This window comes from Poecile atricapillus, chromosome 36 (assembly GCF_030490865.1).
Source record: "Poecile atricapillus isolate bPoeAtr1 chromosome 36, bPoeAtr1.hap1, whole genome shotgun sequence".
NCBI lineage: Eukaryota > Metazoa > Chordata > Aves > Passeriformes > Paridae > Poecile > Poecile atricapillus.
This window is the reverse complement of record NC_081284.1, coordinates 1,759,001-1,765,000: the sequence shown is the minus strand read 5'-3', so window position 1 is coordinate 1,765,000 and position 6,000 is coordinate 1,759,001. Positions and strand designations below refer to the sequence as shown.

General features: G+C 56.9%; 1 pseudogene; it reads right to left on the bottom strand.

Annotated features, from left to right (window-relative positions):
* LOC131591011 (zinc finger protein 850-like) overlaps window positions 1-6,000 on the bottom strand; it is a 32,289-nt pseudogene that overhangs the window by 13,748 nt on the left and 12,541 nt on the right.

The following is a 6,000-nucleotide window of genomic DNA, read 5'->3' as shown; positions in this document are numbered from 1 at the left end:
TCCCCATCATCCCTTCACTGGGGGTTTTCCTGCCTGCTCAGGCAGTTAGAACACACCATATCCACCTCCTAAACTCTTGCTAATGGCAGGAGAAAAAGAAAAAAAATTCAATCACACAGCAAAAGCCACTCTAAAATTACACATATACGATTCATCTCAATACTGGAGAAAAGCCAACATCACAATATGCATTTAAAACATTTAAAATCCCAGGGCTCCTCATCCTCCAAAGACTTGTGAGCTCACGGGCACCCATGGGGACAACAGAGGGGTCCCTTTGGCTCTGGCACTCCCGGCCTTCCAGAAAGATCTCCCAGCGCTCTCTGTGCTCCTCAAGAGCACCGAGGTCATGGCCAACCCCAGAGGCTCCATGGGGACGCTCCAGGGTGTCGGTGTTGGACACCAAATACAAGTGTGGATTCAATCACAGCAGCCAGAATGAGATGCTCAGGAAAAACCTTCATTTTCCAAACTTTTCAGCTTTTTTTAGGGTCTCACGATACAGGTTTAACGTGATTGGTGAAGGGAACACCACCTCTCTGTCCCATTGGTGGGAAAGAGAAAAACACACTAACCACAGCTGTACAGAACTGTTGAGAGAAAATGAAATTTCTCTAAAAAATAGTCCTTGAGAGAAAATGAAATTGTTTACAAAAGTAGTCTGTGAAAGAGGGATGTTCTCAAGAGACTTTCCCTTGGGAAAAGATCAGCCACTGGAGCTCTCTCAGATTCAGAAAAATCAGGTCCACACCAGGGCTCTCCCAGCTGCCAAAGCACACCGAGCTCACAGGATGCCACTTGAGACACCAGGGCTCTCTCCAGGCTGCTGAGCAGCCGTGATGTCACAGAACCTCACAGGGGCTTCATGGTGACATCCCAGAGCCCTCCAGTCTGAAGAGGAGGTGTCACAGATGGTCACACAGGTGCCATTGTCACATCCCAGAGCCTGCCAGGCTGAAGAGGAGGTGTCACAGATGGTCACACAGGTGCCATTGTCACATCCCAGAGCCCTCCAGGTTGAAGAAGAGGTGTCACAGATGGTCACACAGGTGCCATTGTCACATCCCAGTATGCTCAGAGGAACACTGAGCTCACCAGCAGTCCCAGGGGCTCCATGGGGACATCCAGGGCTGCCTCCAGCCTGCTCAAGACCCTGATGTCACCAGCAAAAGCTCCTTGGGGACATCTGTCCCTGCTGCAGTGGCAGCTTCAGAGGCCCCCAGAGCAGCACAGCTCATTTACCAAAATATGGACATGATCCAGTACCAATATCCAGCGGGGACAGACAAACTCACTAAACGTTTTAGGGTTATAAAGTGTTTATTAGCAGCACTGGGTCGATGTGCACACAAACCCATGATCCCCCACGTCCCCTGGAAGTTCATCCCATGTCCCCACCATGTCCCCATTCATGGCTCTCCATGTCCCCACCCATGTCCATGTTCCCATTCCTGGCTCTCCATGTCCCCACCCATGTCCATGTCCCCTCCATGTCCCCATTCATGTCCCCTCCCATGTCCGTGGCTCCCCGTGTCACTGTCCACGGCTGTGCTCCCTTCAGCTCCTGTTGCATCCAGGTGAGCACAGGGAGCCAGGAAGATGTGGACACCACCAGCCAGGTGTCTTCCCAGCACGGATCACCAGGAGCACGGATCACCGAGTCCCTGCCCAGCCAGGCTCACTGGGGATCATCCAGAGGAGGATGGAGCTGGGGCAGCGCACGAAGCTCTTCCTGCACGCGGGGCACGCGCAGGGCTTCCCTTACCGGGGCCTCCCTTGCTGTTGGCTCACGGTAGACCTCTGGGAGAAGCTCTGCCCACACTGGGGACACTGTTAGAGTCCCTCCATGCTGTGGGTGCGCTGGTGGGCGATAAGCCTGGAGCGATAGATGAAGCTCTTCTCACATTGTGAGCACTTGTAGGGTGTCTCCCTGGTATGGATCTTACGGTGGATGTTCAGGTGGGAGCTCCGCACAAAGCTCTTCCCACACTCTGAGCACTTGTAGGGCCTCTCCCCGGTGTGGATCCTCTGGTGGATGGTCAGGTAGGAGGGCTGGGTGAAGCTCTTCCCACACTCTGAGCACGTGTAGGGACATTCCCCCGTGTGAATTGTCTGGTGGATGATCAGACAAGAGCGGACACGGAAGCGCTTCCCACATTCCCTACACACATAGGGTCGTATCCCACTGTGGATCATCCAGTGGCGGATCAAACTGGAGCTGGCGGTGAATCTCATCCCACATTCCTCACACTCGTAGGGCTGTTCCCCCGTGTGGGTCTTCTGGTGGCGGATCAAATTGGACTGGGCGCTGAAGCTCTTCCCACATTCCCCACATTCGTAGGGCCGTTCCCCGGTGTGGATCCTCTGGTGGACGCTCAGCTGGGAGCTGGTGCTGAAGCTCTTCCCACATTCCCCACATTCATAGGGACGCTCCCCGGTGTGGATCCTCTGGTGGACAGTCAGGTGGGAGTTGGTGCTGAAGCCCTTCCCACATTCCCCACATTCATAGGGACGCTCCCCGGTGTGGACGGTCTGGTGGATGAGCAGATCCGAGGTGTCTCTGAAGCCTTTCCCACATTCCCCACACTTATAGGGCCGTTCCCCCGTGTGGATCATCTGGTGGCGGAGCAGGCGGGACCTTTTGAAGAAACTCCTCCCACACTCCAAGCACTGGTGGGGCTTCTCCCCATCCTGGAGCTTCTCATGGACCACCAGCTCAGAGCCCCGGCTGGATCTCCGGCCGCTTTCCCGGCTCAGGGTGGGTCTTTCCTCCTCAGAGCACCCTGGGCTGGGTTTGGAGCTCCTCCTCCTGTGGGTTCTCCGTGGCTTTTCCTCCCCGTTGGATTCCTGTCCCGTGGAGCCGCTCAAAACAGCCTCTTCCACGAGGTTCTGACCCGGGGATTTGTCCTCCCTGGTCTCCATCCTCAGCTCCTTGTCTGGGGGAGGAAGGACAAGGAGAGGATGGGATTTGCCTCTGTGCCAGAGGGAAGGGGAAGGAGATCCCCCCAGTGCGTCCCCGGCAGGACGGCGTCGGCAGCGGGGTTGTCCTGCAGCCGGGGGCCAGGCTGGGCTGGGAGATGGAGCAGGAGAGAGAGGGAAAGGGGCACTGACTTCCTCCTCACTGGCCTGGCTGTCCTGGGACATCTTCCTCTTCCTCACAGCCTCCTCCTCCTCCATCTGGCCAAGGTTTGGGAATGGGAAATCCTGGTCTGGGGGAAAAACAAGGTGTGAGTGCCTTGGCTTTTGAAGGTCCCACTGCCCAAATCCATCTCTAGAGATCACCGCGGCTCTGGTGCCCACAAAAATCCCCAAAGCAGGAGGCCAAAGAAACTCTCCCGGCACTTCCCCGTTCCAGAGCCCTTCCTTTGGGGGGCCCGTGGCTCCTGGGGACGCCCCCTCCCCCGGCTCCTGCTCAGCCATGCTCAGGGGGTGTCGGGGCTGCCAGGGCTCATCCTCCCCCGATTCTGCCTCGGCTCCCGGGGCTCCCGGGCTCCCTTCTTCAGCATCCCCCACTCCACACACTCACGCCTTCCCCTCCCCTCCCCTCCCCGACAGCGCTCCGAGCTTCGGCCGACCCGGACCCCACTCATCTCCAGGCCCCACCGCCCCTCCAGGCTGCCGCAGCTCCCCCAGCTCTGCTCTCGCCCCTCTCCCCACGCCGGGGCTCCCGCGCTTCATTCCCCGCCGGGACCGGGCCATTCCCCCCGGGACCGGGCCATTCCCCCCGGGACCGGGCCATTCCCGCCGGGACCGGGCCATTCCCGCCGGGACCGGGCCATTCCCCGCCGGGACCGGGCCATTCCCCCCGGGACCGGGTCATTCCCACCGGGACCGGACCATTCCCCCCGGGACCGGGCCATTCCCGCCGGGACCGGGCCATTCCCCCCGGGACCGGGTCATTCCCCGCCGGGACCGGGCCATTCCCGCCGGGACCGGGCCATTCCCGCGGGGACCGGGCCATTCCCCACGGGACCGGGCCATTCCCGCCGGGACCGGGCTATTCCCCCCGGGACCGGGCCATTCCCCCCGGGACCGGGCCATTCCCCCGGGACCGGGCCATTCCCGCGGGGACCGGGCCATTCCCCCCGGGACCGGGCCATTCCCCCCGGGACCGGGCCATTCCCCCGGGACCGGGCCATTCCCGCGGGGACCGGGCCATTCCCCCCGGGACCGGGCCATTCCCCCCGGGACCGGGCCATTCCCCCCGGGACCCGGCCATTCCCGCCGGGACCGGGCCATCGCCACCTGGACACCCCAAAACCCCCCCAAAACTCCCCCAAGGGCCATTTGCGCCTCGGCTCCGGACTCCTCCAACATCCAAAAACATCCCCTCATCATACAATAATGATATATAATATAATATAATAACACCTCTCCCACCGACACCCAAATCTATTTGGGACTCCATTCCGAAATCCGACAGCTCCCAACCCCGCGCCCCACCCCAAAAAAATCCCAAACCCTCGGAGATGCGGCGAGAGATTTGGGGCGAGCTTCCCCTACGGATGCGGGGCCACGCGGGGCTCAAGCGGCCGCCCCAAGCTCCGCGGGCTTCTCCTGCTCCTCCTCCTGCTCCTCCTCCCGCTCCTCCTCCCGCTCCTCCTCCCGCTCCTCCTCCCGCTCCTCCTCCCGCTCCTCCTCCCGCTCCTCCTCCCGCTCCTCCTCTTCCTCTGTCCCTCTTCTTCCTCCCGCTCCTCCTCCGCTGCCTTCCCGGCCCCCCTTTCTCCCCGCTTTCCCCCCCGCTCTGCCCCACCGGCTGTCGGCTGGGGGGGAGCCCCCCGTGAGCCCCCCGGGATGGGCAGGGGGCTCGGGGGCTGCCGGTTCCGATGCCGGGTGCCGTCCCGCTCCCCCCCGAGCCCGAATTGCGCTCCCGGGGCTCTGGGGACAGCGGGGCTGGCGCAGCTCGGGGGGCAGCGGGGAGCGCTGGGCGCTGCCCGGGGAGCGGAGCCCCCGCTGGGGAAATGGCTCGGGGGGCTCTGCCTGCAGCCGGGAAAGGCGCTGAGCCCCGCCGCTCTGCTCCTTTGCATTACTTGGCGCCAGGTTTATTTCTAATGAAGGCCTTGGCTTCTCTAGGTGGAAAACGAGGTTCACTTAATTTTTATAGAATTTAAAAATTTATATATAAATTTTATTTATATATATTTATAAATATATAAAAATATATTATTTACATAATATATATTATATAAATAATTTTATATAAATAAAAATAATTATAAAAATAGTTACTTATATTAATTTTTATATAAATTCTATTTATATATAGAATTTAAAAGTTTAATAAAAAAACAATTAGGAGAAAAAATAAAGTAAAGTATACAGATATGGCCAGGTGTCTCTGCATTCACCTCACTGACAAAGGATTGTCCCTTAAAAACAGAACCCCACTACATATCCATAAATTCTCACACACATTCAGACATTCTTCTTAGGATCTTTGGTGTTCTTCTCTTTAGTTTTCTCTTGCCCCCTTCCCAATAGATCAATCTTCTTGGCGCCATTGAGATTCACATTCCCTGATACCAGAAATGCAATAAGTTCCTCCCCCCAGAGTTCTGGTCACTGCTGTCTTCATCTGGGTAAGAGAGTTTACAAATGCAGGAGTTCTCCAGCAAATTGTTTTTTTCTTCTCAGTCTTTGGGTTGTACAAACAAAAGCAGTTTTTATTTTAATACTATGCAATAGCCTAACATATATGTATTATACTACTATTTCTAAATTTCATCAATAACAGAAATAAAGAAAACTCTATTAATACAACAAAATTTCTCATTCTTATACACATAACATTCATTTTAATACTTGCGAAAAGCCAACAATATAAAACGTATCTATAACATCTAAAACCTTGAACTGTTCAAAGTTTGTGTCTCCTAGCCCCTGAGCCATGAGGGCCACAGAGCCCCTGCTTTCCCAACTCCTTCCCACAGACACGAGCCTGGGGGAGGCATCCAAGCCCAGCCTCACGCTGGCACTGCTTGAAGTGACTCTGTCCCGCAG